The sequence below is a fragment of the Rhinoderma darwinii genome, chromosome 6, assembly GCF_050947455.1.
Source record: "Rhinoderma darwinii isolate aRhiDar2 chromosome 6, aRhiDar2.hap1, whole genome shotgun sequence".
Classification (NCBI taxonomy): domain Eukaryota; kingdom Metazoa; phylum Chordata; class Amphibia; order Anura; family Rhinodermatidae; genus Rhinoderma; species Rhinoderma darwinii.
The window spans coordinates 125,173,645-125,188,817 of record NC_134692.1 but is presented as its reverse complement, the minus strand read 5'-3'; the positions used below and the strand labels follow the sequence as shown (position 1 = coordinate 125,188,817).

The 15,173-nt window shown below is 43.3% G+C and overlaps 1 long non-coding RNA gene across 3 annotated transcripts in view; it reads right to left on the bottom strand.

Annotated features, from left to right (window-relative positions):
• Positions 1 to 7,955, bottom strand: part of LOC142656460 (uncharacterized) — a 189,684-nt gene extending 181,729 nt beyond the window's left edge. For 2 of the 3 annotated variants that reach the window (XR_012849680.1, XR_012849678.1), the window contains exon 1: positions 7,895 to 7,939. This is a non-coding gene — a long non-coding RNA (uncharacterized LOC142656460). Of the gene's footprint in view, positions 1 to 7,894 lie in introns of all 3 variants that reach the window. The other variant, XR_012849679.1, reaches the window with a different exon arrangement.
• Positions 7,956 to 15,173: the final 7,218 nt, after the last annotated feature.

Below are 15,173 nucleotides of genomic sequence, written 5' to 3'. Positions count from 1 at the left end.
GTCTCAGAATATGGTGCCAATTTTTTTTTTTAACAAATATTTTATTCTTTGTAAAAGTAGTAAAACATAAAAAAGAATATATACATTTAGTATCGCCGTAATCATATTGGCCCATAGGTTAGAGTTAACATGTTGTTTTTACCGCACAGTGAATGCTGTAATACCGAAACCCCCCCAAAAAATGGTGGAATCGCTGGTTTTGCCCATTTCACCCCACAAATAATTTTTTATCTATTCCCCAGTAAATTATAGAATACATGAAATGGTCATCCAGCAAAAAAACAGGCCCCCATACGGCTATGTGGACAGAAAATGTAAAAAGTTATAGCTTTTGAAAGGAGAGGGGGGAGCGAGAGTAAGCTTGAAAATTGTGAGGCATTGGTACAAAAAGTAAATCGTAAAACTGTATAACTTTTCACTATGCAAAAATAACCGTTATTTGCTGAAACCGTAATACCGCTTTAAAATCGCCTCTGATTATTATTATTATTATTATTATTATTATTATTATTATTATTATTATTATATAAAAGGTGTCTAATAACTTTGTGTAAATTTCACAAATGTTCTGTACTCCATAATACCCAAACAGACTTGGTCTATTTTGAAGAAAATTAATATCTAAGCCAATATCTAATATGTTGCCATGGACAAAAAGCACTTGGGTTTTTTGCGCTGTCTAATTAATCACAGAAGTATTTCTTAGGTGAGCTGAAAATGCTACTTTGCATTAAATGAGACGCAGTAACTAGTTTTTAATGAATAAATATAGTATTTTCGTTTTTACATTGTATTGATTTTATAATGCCTTGGTCTTTATCACTACAGTGAAGGAAATAAGTATTTGATCCCTTGCTGATTTTGTAAGTTTGCCCACTGTCAAAGACATAAACAGTCTAGAATTTTTAGGCTAGGTTAATTTTACCAGTGAGAGATAGATTATATAAAAAAAAAATAAAAAAAATAACATTGTCAAAATGATATATATTTATTTGCATTGTGCACGGAGAAATAAGTATTTGATCCCTTTGGCAAACAAGACTTAATACTTGGTGGCAAAACCCTTGTTGGCAAGCACAGCAGTCAGACGTTTTTAGTAGTTGATGATGAGGTTTGCACACATGTTAGATGGAATTTTGGCCCACTCCTCTTTTGCAGATCATCTGTAAATCATTAAGATTTCGAGGCTGTCACTTTGCAACTCGGATCTTCAGCTCCCTCCATAAGTTTTCGATGGGATTAAGGTCTGGAGACTGGCTAGGCCACTCCATGACCTTAATGTGCTTCTTTTTGAGCCACTCCTTTGTTGCCTTGGCTGTATGTTTCGGGTAATTGTCGTGCTGGAAGACCCAGCCACGAGCCATTTTTAATGTCCTGGTGGAGGGAAGGAGGTTGTCACTCAGGATTTGACGGTACATGGCTCCATCCATTCTCCCATTGATGCGGTGAAGTAGTCCTGGGCCCTTAGCAGAGAAACACCCCCAAAACATAATGTTTCCACCTCCATGCTTGACAGTGGGGCCGGTATTCTTTGGGTCATAGGCAGCATTTCTCTTCCTCCAAAAATGGCGAGTTGAGTTAATGCCAAAGAGCTCAATTTTAGTCTCATCTGACCACAGCACCTTCTCCCAATCACTCTCAGAATCATCCAGATGTTCATTTGCAAACTTCAGACGGGCCTGTACATGTGCCTTCTTGAGTAGGGGGACCTTGCGGGCACTGCAGGATTTTAATCCATTAAGGCGTAATGTGTTACCAATGGTTTTCTTGATGACTGTGGTCCCAGCTGCCTTGAGATCATTAACATGTTCCCCCCGTGTAGTTTTCGGCTGAGCTCTCACCTTCCTCAGGATCAAGGATACCCCACGAGGTGAAATTTTGCATGGAGCCCCAGATCGATGTCGATTGACAGTCATTTTGTATGTCTTCCATTTTCTTACTATTGCACCAACAGTTGTCTCCTTCTCACCCAGCGTCTTACTTATGGTTTTGTAGCCCATTCCAGCCTTGTGCAGGTCTATGATCTTGTCCCTGACATCCTTAGAAAGCTCTTTGGTCTTGCCCATGTTGTAGAGGTTAGAGTCAGACTGATTAATTGAGTTTGTGGACAGGAGTCTTTTATACAGGTGACCATGTAAGACAGCTGTCTTTAATGCAGGCACCAAGTTGATTTGGAGCGTGTAACTGGTCTGGAGGAGGCTGAACTCTTAATGGTTGGTAGGGGATCAAATACTTATTTCTCTGTGCACAATGCAAATAAATATATATCATTTTGACAATGTGATTTTCTTTTTTTTTTTTTTATATAATCTATCTCTCACTGGTAAAATTAACCTAGCCTAAAAATTCTAGACTGTTCATGACTTTGACAGTGGGCAAACTTACAAAATCAGCAAGGGATCAAATACTTATTTCCTCCACTGTATATACTGGGGTTTATTCTCGCAGATTATCTCAAAACTAGCTTTTAATATCATGGCAATGATGAGCGTATGTGTAATTGTAGAGCTTGTACATTGGACTAATATCCTTCTAAGGTAATAAAAGGCAGAATTGGGATTAAACGAGCAGTTCACCTTTAAAATGCAAACAACTTATTCTTATGTATGATAAATGAATGTGGAATAGACAGGTATAAGAAAAGACTGGTTGTGGATCAATACTGTGAATGAACAAGCCACAACGGGAAGTCATCAGGATTGGCCTAAGCGTTTCAGTCTATAGAGGGATCCATGAAAACGAGCGAAAATAGGACGTGTCCTATTTTTCACGCCCGTTCACACAGTTCGTTAAAAGAACGCCGCATTGAAGTGCACTGATTTTAATGCAGCCGTGTGACGGCCATTAAAATACGGCCATCACACTGCTGATTATCCTGTTTGTGTGAATAAGCCCTAAGTGTATTTCTTCGCCTGATTCGAGTTTCGCCAAATTGGGTCACAATTATTTAGTCATTAAGTTGCACTGGGTTAATCCATTTAGCCGGTTGTAAGATTTGATTTTCAAGAATTTAGGGGAATCAAATATGAATTAATTCTCTTATAGTATTTTATTGATCTTTTTATCATCTATTGGCAGAATTTAGCTTGTTCTTGCAGAGCTGATAAAATCGATCAGTAGTCATCTGACAGTAGCTCCACTTTCCCTTTTCCTTTCACTTTTCTGATCATGGCGGAGATCATTATAGGAGAATAAAGGTGACTAAAACCAGCCAGGATCCAAAATGAAGTATAACAAGAGAGCAAACTTGAGCCTTCTTGCACTGGTTCCTGAAATCACAAAACCCATGCCAGGGCAGAAGGTGCTTGATGCACCTCCCCCCCCCTTCCCATTTTTTTGTTGGCGAGAACGATGGTAAGACCTTGTGGACAGTTACCCCAGAGAGTTTACAGATCCTGTGAAGATAAGGAGCCCTGACAAGCTTCACATTACCCATGAGAATCGAGCATGGGTCCAACTTGAGTTGGGGCATGCCTCTTGATTGACACCAAAGCAACCACATGGGCTTCCTCTATGGTTTATACTACTTTGCCACCAATTTGTGATGGATTATTGCCTGTAGCTTATTTTCAGGGGAGACAACAAAACTGTACAGAACCATGGAAGGTTGAAGTTAAATAATGTGTTTTCTAATTTTTAAGGAGTTTGCTTCATACAGTTTATACATTAAACTCAATAAAATAGAATACAATGGGCTCCTGAGCTCCCCCTAGTGGTGGCTACAGGTAACAATCATTTTTTTTATTAAACTCTATGTCGGGAAGGTGGTGCTCTTAATTGAAAAAACTGAGCTCTCACCAATATACAAGATATATTAAGAAATGAACCCGCTCAGTATGTTGAACCTATTAACGTCATGGTTTTAAAAGGTGGAAATTAATTTGAATATTGCAGTATATGCATAATCTTTAAGTCATGGATGATAAACAAGAGGTGGATATTCTAGTCTACAAGTCAATGCATTGAACGTTTCGCTATGGGCTTGTATGTGTGATGTACTACGTTAAACCATTGTATGGTGGGACTCAGATAGGAAAGTATGTGATGCTAATTGGGGAATGACATCACATGGGAAATGCTTCTTGTTCGTCTGTCGTTGTGGGTTACAAGGTCTATTTAGACGGCAAATGTTTTTTCCTCTGAGCTATATAAAGAAATGCGGAGGATGAATTATTGTATCAACACGGACTCTGTGCATTTTTTTGCAGATGTTTGTCCTTCCTGTGAAATCTTTTTATATTTATATTTGACCCAGTTCTATTCTATCTGCAGACATAACCTTTCATTAGGAATTTTTGGATCCTTAAATTTTTTGTGTAAGTAATTTCTGAATTTTTAACTTATAGTCTATAAATGTTCTAGGAATAGATTAAGCAATCTGAAATTGTTAGACTATGGGAAAGACTTCTCAAAAACTGGAAATGGCGACATGAGTTAGGGAAGGGGAGATCTATAACTCCTGCATTGAATATGTAATTATATGGTTTTAGACTGGGGTCCCCCCCCCCCCTTAGAGGTAGGACTCTTAGGGCTCATGCACACATCAGTTATTTTCTTCAGTGTTCTATCCATTTTATAAACAGATATCACACTGACCCATTCATTTCTATGGGGCCATGCACACATACAATTTTTTTGGAAGATCCGTTTGCCCGATCCGCAAAACTCAAAGCAGGTCCTATTTCTATAAGTTTATTGTGGATAATTCTCACCCATTCTTATCAATAGTACATTTAAAAAAATTAACTGCGCATGGAAGCCATCCGTGCAGGGCCGCCATCAGAAATTTCTGGGCCCCATACAGCCAAGGAGTCTGGGGCCCCCCTCACTATTGGGGCGGGCACAAAGTAAAGGGGTCGGAGGTAAGGCAGCGGTGAAAAGCAAACTAGTAGGAGATCTCTTTGGAGGGGCAGGGCAGAGCTAGCTGGTGGGTATCAGGGGGCAAGGTGGAGAGACTAAGTGCCAGGGCTCAGCGGGGGAAGGAGGAGGGGATTTCTGGGAGAACAGAAAGTGGCATGGGTGGTGACACCGGGCATGAGGGCGCCCGTGCCGCCCTTTGGAAAAGGCCCCCCCATGGCCGGCGGCGTACTATAGCAGAGCAGGGAGGTATCTCCCTGCACTGTAATCTACTAGCACCACTGTAGCTCCCTGAAGGAGCGAAATCCCTGTGTGGCCGGGGATTTCGCTCCTGGAGCGCTCCACTTGATGTCTCTGTCCGTATATGGACAGTGACATCAGGGCAACTCCTGAAGGGGCATCCCTGTTTACAGCGTTGCCGACTCTGTGACCGGGGATTCCACTCCAGGAGAAGCCCTTGACGTCACTGTCCATAAATGGACACAGACGACAGGGGCTTCTCCTGGAGTAGAATCCCCGGTCACAGCGTCGGCAACGCTGTGGACTGGGATTCTGCTTCAGGAGTTGCCCTGATGTCACTGTCCATATACGGACAGAGACATCAAGTAGAGCGCTCCAGGAGCGGAATTCCTGGCCACAGGGGGATTCCGCTCTTTCAGGGAGCTACAGTGCAGCTATCTACAGGAAGGAGGGGTGCTATCTATAAGAGGGGTTTTGTGGGGCACTACCTGCAAGAGGGCTGTATGGCACTACCTACCATGGGGCTGTGTGGCAATACCTACCACTTGGCTTTGTAGCACTACCTACCAGGGGGCTGTGTGGCACAACCTACCAGGGGGCTGTGTGGCACAACCTACAAGGGGGCTGTGTGGCACAACCTACAAGGGGGCTGTGTGGCACAACCTACAAGGGGGCTGTGTGGCACAACCTACAAGGGGGCTGTGTGGCACAACCTACAAGGGGGCTGTGTGGCACAACCTACAAGGGGGCTGTGTGGCACAACCTACAAGGGGGCTGTGTGGCACAACCTACAAGGGGGCTGTGTGGCACAACCTACAAGGGGGCTGTGTGGCACAACCTAAAGGGGGCTGTGTGGCACAACCTAAAGGGGGCTGTGTGGCACTATCTACAACGGGGCTGTGTGGCACTACCTACAACGGGGCTGTGTGGCACTACCTACAACGGGGCTGTGTGGCACTATCTACAGGGGGCTGTGTGGCACTATCTACATGTGGCTGTGTGGCACTATCTACAGGTGGCTGTGTGGCACTATCTACAGGTGGCTGTGTGGCACTATCTACAGGTGGCTGTGTAGCACTATCTACAGGGGGCTGTGTGGCACTACCTACAAGGGCCTGTGTGGCACTACCTACAAGGGCCTGTGTGGCACTACCTACAAGGGCTTGTGTGGCACTACCTACAAGGGCCTGTGTGGCACTACCTACAAGGGCCTGTGTGGCACTATCTACAGGGGGAATCTGTGAGTGACGGGCTGATGGTTATTTTACTGTGAGGGGGGGGGGCTGATGGTCATTTCACTGTGAGGGGTGGGCTGATGGTCATTTTACTGTGAGTGGGGGGGCTGATGGTCATTTCACTGTGAGTGGGGGCCGATGATTATTTTACTGGGAGTGGGGAGCTGATGTTCTTCAAGTGGTTTCCACCTCTGAGCTCCAATTGAAATTAATAGGAGGTAGTAAATATCGTTTGAAGGCTGTATCGCACAATCTACAGGGGGCACTATCTACAGGGGGGCTGTGTGTGGCAGGAAGGGGAGGGGGGCATTATACTGTGTGGGGGCCACTAAGCGGACATTATACTGTGTAGGGACACTACAGGGGGCAATATACTGTGTGTGGCACTTAGGGGACATAATACTGTGTGGGCACAAATAGAGGACAAAATACTGTGTCCTTGAAGGGATTATAATATATTAATATATTATTATTATACTGTATGGAAGGAACTAAAGGGGCATTATACTGTGGAGGGCATTATACTTTTTTTTATGGGCCATTTTTTTTATGATGGGGTGGGGCGCCGAAAGATAATTTTGAACGGGGCGCCATCTATCCTAAGGCCGGCCCTGTCTCTACCCACCACATGTTTGAAGGCTATGTAAAGTGAGTGTGGTATTTGTTGTTTTAGCAGTCTGTTTGGTGCTACTTTGTAAATACTTTTAAAAAATATATATTTTTACTTTATGAGATACAGAGCAGCTGTATCATGCACTGAAACCTTTATCTGTCAGGTCAGCGGGTCCTGCGTGTCCCTGTTCATAATTTAGATTTGATCGATAACAGGTGGATCCAGGCCCGCCGACACTGAACCCGTCAGTCCCCCGGACCTGACAGATACAGGTCTCTGTGCACGATACAGCTGCTCTGTATACAGGATACAAAGCAGCTGTATCACATAAAGTAAAAATTATTTTTAATAAAAAGTATTTACAAAGTTTGACACTAATAAACTTTTTTGTATGAAAAAAAAAAGGTGTACATAGCCTTAAAGATCTCTCCCCCTCCCCCACGTATACTCTCTCCTTCCTCTACCCCTCCTTTCAGATATCCTCTTTTCCCCCAGTTATCATCCCCCTAGTATAATGTCTCCTTCAGTGTCATCCACCATCCATTATTATCTCCTACCCACTACACCATCATCTCACTGTACCCATTGTCATCCAACCCCCCCCCCCCCCCTCCGTAGAAAGCAAGTGTCTTACCCAGGACTGTATGATCCTCCGGACACTGAAGCACCGCATTGTATCACTAGTAGCAGCTCTGCGATGGCTCTTATCTCCTGGGCTGCGTATAACGGGACAATAAACCTGTCTTCTCCCTCTGATACACAGCCCTGGAGATAAGAGGTAAGAACTGCTACTAGCGATACAAGAATATGAAGCAGAGCTGAGAGTGTATAGTGTGACATGGGTAACACTGATTTTTATTGTGGGGATGTGATGTGAGGAGGCTCCGGGCAGCAGCAGCCTGACAGACAGACATTACATACTGACACAGACATTACATATTGTACTCACTGTGTCAGGAGTCTTCTTCTTCTGCTGCTGCTGCTTGTCGCCTCCACTGCATTCAAACCTCCCGCCACTTTCATGACGTCTCCTCCACACGCGCTGTCACGCCGCGGAGGAGGAGGAGGAGGGGCGGGCTCTATGTGAACAGCGGGCCCTTATGATTTTACTCTGATGCAAACAACGGGCCCCGGCTCCGTGATGGGACCTGTTCCTTTCACCAAAGTGAAATCATAAGGGCCCGTGAGCAAATGCATTCCGGCAGTGGAGCACGGGCCCCCGTTTTTTCACATTTTGACCGGGCCCCTGACAGCAGTACCGGCAGTATCTCCCTGATGGCGGCCATGCATCCGTGTGCGGTCCGTGTTTTGCGGCCGTGTAAAAGGTCATGGATGTGTGCATGCGGTCTGTGTTTGAATGTTTTTTTTCCTTGAAAAAGTTGTAGTTTATAAAGAGTTATAACTTGTTAATGCTTTTCTATATAAATATATAGTTGTCTAAAACAAGCTGTCCCAGCCATCAGCAGTCTTTTTCATGGTAAAGATGGCCACAGATTTCACCTACATATAGTATTACATATAAGGCGCCCATTGGAATGAATGGGTGACAATATAATACATTGTAACGCCAAGTGCACCAGAGCTGGTGCTGCTTTTTGCAGTCACTTTGCAGGCTACTGGAGAGGGGGTCTCAAGTGGGGCTTCCCCCTCTATGATGTCCATGGGCCCTAATAAGTGTACCTAATGATTGTGGGCTTATGAGCTGGAGCTCGAACTGTTATATAAAGTAAAGGGGCCTACGGCACTCTTTTGAGAGTTATACCCCTTCAAGTTTTAGCTTGGAAAACTCTAGATCTCTGTCCTCATGTTGACAGCACTCACATTGCAAAAAATGAGACTCTACTGTACATTCTTATGGTGAGCCTATCAATGTTAGCTTGGACATTGGTGTAAGTCTCTGTTTCTCTCTCTCCTCTCTCTCCTCTCTCTCCTCTCTCTCTCTCTCCTTGCGGGGAGCATCCCTTATAGCACCAGGCGTCAGAGAGTACAGTGCAGGGTATGTGCAGGTAAGCATAGCAAACTCCCTAGAGACGAGCATATTAACCTTTTGGATGCTTGGAGCCGATGTATCTTCTTTGTCCAACGACAATGTTGAAGGACCTGTGGGTGACGTCACGCTGTATTTCTGCAGTGAAAGAAGCTGGGTGGGAACGATGAGAAGTGTATGATGCTGATTTGTCAGCGTCATAAACTTCTATTCACAATGCCCAGTTGGTAAAAACACAATACACGACCAGTTGGTAAAAACACAATACACGCCCAGTTGGTAAAAACACAATACACGCCCAGTTGGAAATACGAGAAAACATGCACAGTTGTCCATTGAAAAGCTCATTTGCATAAATATAAAATTTCTCATAACTTGGGCAAAAATGATCATTTTTCAAAAAAAAACAAACTTTGTTGTTATCTACATTGCAGCGCCCATCACATTCAATAGGAGATAGGGATTTGATAATCTGGTGACCGAGCCTCTTTAAATACACAGTAGCATCTTCATCGGAAAGCAGCAGCTCCACACCCCTACATTGGCATGCATCATGCTGTTTCTCCATATAACAAGGTGACATTTTCTACAATCTTATATAGTGGGTGAGTCATTATGTAAACCACTCAGAAATATATTTTAATAAATTATAGAACCGACAAAACAAAGACCAATAAGTTGTACGAGCCACCGTGCTTTTCGTTTCAATATAACACAATGTAATCTACTGAACCTACTATTTTGTAAACCCCGCAGCTCACATCATCATGAGTCCCTCCAGCTAACAGCAAATTGTGTTTTACTCATGTACAACATTATTGGATATAGGATTGTGAAGGGTTTCTAGAAGCCATCACTTTCTTCATGTTGGCCTTTGACATTCAGACCTGTGTCAGAGGAAATTAGAACAATGTTCTATATGGAGTCTTTATTGACTTCTTTTCTAAGGAACCCTTCGAGGAAGACAATTCATCCATTCTTTTGCAAATTAGATCACTTTACTAGAGCGTATTTATTTTACAATGCTACTGAGTTTTTGTGGTTGCAACTACTTAAGAGACGAACGTGTCGCTGCTTTTAGGTTGTAGCATTAGAGAGCAATTAAATTGTGTTTTATAAAGGAGAGTGGTCGTGTTAAGAGCATAATAATGACTGTTATGCCTAGCAAATAATCCACAGCCGTGCAAAAATGTTAGACAAATAATATTAAAAATAGGATGACTCAGAAATTTACTCCAGTACTCAAAAATTTGTCTAATGTTGCGAATTAAAGGGAAAACACAGTTTAATCAAGTAGAGCTCAACAGACTGGGCACTTTAATGGGGGTTGTATAAGATTTATTTTTTTCTGGGAACGGTGCCACTCTTGTCTGGTGGTTGTGTGTGGTATTGCTGCTCAAACCTATTTATGTGAATAGGGCTGCATTGCAATATCATACACAGCCCATGAATAAGAGTGGTGCTGTTTCTGGAGGAAAGTCATTTATTTTATTTTTTAATCAAATAGCCCTATTGAAGTTGTTATGCCCGCGATCACTTACCGCCGGCATGTTCCACTTACTGGCAGCCGAGACCACAGGACTGTACCTTCATGTTGGCGTCTCCCTCCTCAGAGACGTCGACACACACGGCTGCAGTGCTCTCCTGTGCCCCGTAAAGGGCCAGCGCACGCACCTGTCTAAAGTTTCCCATTCAACCCAGTAACACCCAGTAACACACTGGATTTTAAAAAGTGCTCTGCCCCTCCGTCTCCTTGCCTGAGCATTGTTTGTATTCCTGTATTCGTCTATGCAAATAGTCCCTTAGTTGTATCCTGCTCCTAGTGTTTCCGTATCCAGCTTAACATATCCTGTTGCTGTGTTTGTTCCTGAGCCTAAGCCTATTGTTGGAGTCGTGTGTGCCTCATCTGCCACGTCCGGTGTCATCTGCCACGTCCGGAGACATCTGCCACGTCTGGTGTCATCTTTCACGTCCGGTGTCATCTGCCACGTCCGGTGTCATCTGCCACATCCGGAGACATCTGCCACGTCAGGTGTCATCTTTCACGTCCGGTGTCATCTGCCACGTCCAGTGTCATATGCTACGCCAAGCATCATCTGTGCCACGTGTCTGCTACTTCGAGTATCTGCCAGATTATCTTCCCAGATACTCTTATCCGAGAGACTGTTATTGACTGTTGTTTGGCCAGCTGCTTCTCGAGATTAAATTTCCAGATTGACTATTATAATACAGATAAAGCACATATGGCTTTACTATTAGCACTTTTGAGTGGCATTTGTGTATGCCCTGGGAGATAAAGCGGTTGTCTCAAACTGACAACCCATCTTAATATGCCCCATTAAGGCATATGGAGCTTATATAGAGAACTTCCTGATGAGGACCCCCTATGTGAGCCAGATCAGAGAGCCACTAAGTAACATTGACTCCCACTCTGGCTGACTCAGCCCAGCCATGTATTACCTGGTCACCCATTCATTTCAACGGGCAACATGTAATACTACATTTTCCCTACAGGGGCCAGACTATATTTTCTCCGGCAATAACAGCTGTTCACTGGTAATTCCAGAATTCCAGGAAGTGACCCCCCCCCCCCCCTCTCCGGTAAATAATCTGATCACCATGTTAGATGTTTTTAGAGAAGGGGTTGGCTTGATGAGACAACCTTTTTAAGATAGTACAGTAGTCCTATGTTCAATTGCCAAAAAAGATGTCTCACAAAGACTCGATTTTGCATTGGATATACTCAGTTCTGCAACTTGTCAAGTAAATTTACATAGATGATTATGGTATATGAAGAAGATAATATCAGTGTTATGCAAAACAAAACAAAAATAGCTAAAAGAAAAAGAGATGGACCCAGTGGTGAGATTTTGGAAAGGCAGTGGGAATTTCCTACAAGACTAGGTCCAGGACATTTCACAACTTATTACCTCCAACATGATTTGCTGTGTGCTAAAAGGCACTTATGTACAAAGGAGCTGGGTAGCTGACCCTGTGCTTCCTACTTGGAAAATCAACCCTTGGTATAGGATCAGTGAAATAATTACACGTGATCGCTATCCCAATCAGTTAAACAAATTCTTTCTTGATATTTTTACGTTGAGAGTCATTTTTTGTGCAAAAGCTGCTGAAATTCTATCATAAATAATAATAAAAAAAATAATAATGAATAATTTAGGTAAACATTGTCGGATGTAGAACTATATGGTACAAAAGTTGGAATTTTTCCAATGCCCCTTTCTATTTTTCTGTGCATCATTTTGAGATAGACATAGAAATTGATTACAACGCAGAAAAGGGTTAAATGGCAGGGATCTGAGTATTCTCTGTTAGTATCGGAGGTTAACTGTAAATCACAGCCGTCCTCCAATGGGAAATTGCATGTGTGCTCAGCGCGAACACTATGGCCTTGTTCACACAGTGCAGATTAACTTCAGATTTTGCATGCATTTGTTAAGCCAAAACCAGAACTGGATCCATAGAGCAGACCTATAAGGCCGTCCTTTATATATTTCCTCTTTTTAGGTTTAGTTCCTGGTTTTGGCTTAAAAATACAAGCAAAAGCTTCTACAAAGCTGCACTGTATGAATAAGGCCTATGTACATATACGTCGATATGCAGGAAGGGGACCCTTACCGCGACGTAAATGGACGTGATTCTTCGGCAAGTGCTTAATGCTTACGTTTTACTGTCAGGTAGTGGCATAGAGAAAGGGGGCCCTGTGGCAAAGACAAAAATTAGGCCATTTCCAGATACTGCATGACACAATCACACTCCTAACCACCATTAATAAAGGAGGTTCTGGTGCCACCATGAAGATTCCATGTTTGTTAACATTGCAACACCTATGGAGACCACAACCCTGTGCACCCACTACAATCTGGATGATACCAACCTGGAATAAGCCCCCTATCTCCACGGGCCCTATAGCAGCTGTTTTCAAAAAGGATGTTTCTAAAAATGGTGAAGCTAAGAGATTTCTTTGAACTTCGCTCATTTTTCTGAGTAGGAATAATCCCCCAATATGGATAAAGGGTAACTAAAAAAATTTTAAAAAAACTTCTGGAATGTCATGTCAGAAGTTTTGATCAGTGGGGGTCTGAGCACTGAGAGCCCCACCAATCGCTAAAACGAAGTGGCAGAAGGGCTCAGGTGAGCGATGTGCCACTTCGTTTCTGATCAGCTTTCCATGGAAAGACAAGTGAACGGTGTACGTCAGGGGTGTTGCTAGGATGTTAAAAGATTAGGGGCACAAGACCTGAGACATATATTTACCCCCCTCTCAAAAAGTAAACACAAGTAAATCTACATTTTTCCACACATATCGGAGATCGCATATCTATAAGACTAAGGCTCCTATAGCTACACCGCTGGATAGAATTGGATGCATATTCTAGGCAGATTGTATCCTACATGATAGGCTTAGATACATGGCCCAGCAGACATGATCACACATGATAGGCTTAGATACATGGCCCCAGCAGACAGTATAATTCATGATAGGCTTAGATACATGCCACAAACAGACATGCTCACACATGATAGGCTTAGATACATGGCCCCAGCAGCCAGTATTATACATGATAGGCTTAGATACAGGACCCCAGCAGAGAGTATCCTACATGATAGGTTTAGATATAGGGCCCCAGCAGACAGTATCCTACATGATAGGCTTAGATACAGGGCCCCAGCAGACAGTATCCTACATGATAGGCTTAGATACATGGCCCCAGCAGACAGTATCACACATGATAGGCTTAGATACATGACCCCAGCAGACAGTATAATTCATGATAGGCTTACATGCCACAAACAGACATTTACCCCCCTCTCAAAAAGTAAACACAAGTAAATCTACATTTTTCCACATGATAGGCTTAGGGCTCATTCAGACAAGCGTGATTCTCATCTGCGTCCAGTGTGTTGCAATAACGCACAGCACACGGACCCATTCATTTCAATGAGGCTATTCACACATGCGTGAGTTTTCATGCAGCGAGTGTCTGCTGCGTGAAACTCACTGCATGTACTATATTGGTGTACTTCACACACCTAGCCGCCCATTGAAGTCAATAGGTGCATGAAAATCACGGACAGCACATGAATGACATCCGTGTCTGTGCTGTCCATGTTTCACATATCAATTACACTGAAAAAAAAAAGTTCTTGCGAGTGCGTGAAAAACATATGCCACACGCTAGGCACACTGACGCAAAACGCAACGCACAGGACCAGATTTACTCGCATTTTTTACGCACATAAATCTGACACGCTTGTGTGAATGTAGCCTTAGATAGGGGGCCCCTGCAGTAAGTATCCTTGTACTAACCCTCAGGGGCAAATTTGGCATTTCTGGGGCCCTAAGCAAAGTTATGTATCTGGGATCTAATCAAAGACACCTGTAGAGCGTTCCCCACACAATGCCCCCTGTATACAGTGTCACAACCCCTCTGTATATAGTGTCACAACCCCCCTGTATATAGCGTCACAGCCCCCTGTATGGTTCCACACACATTCCCCCTGCCATACATCCCCCTTGTAGACAGTGCCAAGCCGTCTCCTGTAGGTAGTCCCACATACCCACCTTGTCTCAGCAGACAGTATCATAATGATAGGCTTAGATACATGGCCCAGCAGACAGTATCACACATGATACTTAGATACAGGGACCCAGCAGTAAGTATCCCTGTACTAACATATGTTCACCCCTCAAAAAAAGTGTGTGCATATGTGTGTGTGTGTGTGTGTGTGTGTGTGTGTGTGTGTGTGTGTGTGTGTACATATATATATATTACATTCAATTAATTAGAATATCATCAAAAAGTTAATTTTTTTCAGTAATTCAATTAAAAAAAGTGAAACTGCTATATGATAGAGATTCCTTACACACAGAGTGATCTATTTCCAGCATTTCTTTCTTATAATGTTGATGATTACGGTAACAGTTAATGAAAACCCAAAATTTAGTCTCTCAGAAAATTAGAATATTATATAAGCGCAATTTCAAAAATTATTTTTTATTCTGAAATGTTTGCCTACTGAAAAGTATGTACAGTATATGCCCTCAATACTTGGTCGGGGCTCCTTTTGCATGAATTACTGCATCAATGCGGGGTGGCATGGCGGCGATCAGCCTGTGGCACTGCGGAGGTGTTATCAATGTGGCGTGGCATGGAGGCGATCAGCCTGTGGCACTGCTGAGGGGTTATCAATGCGGCGTGGCATGGCGGCGATCAGCCTG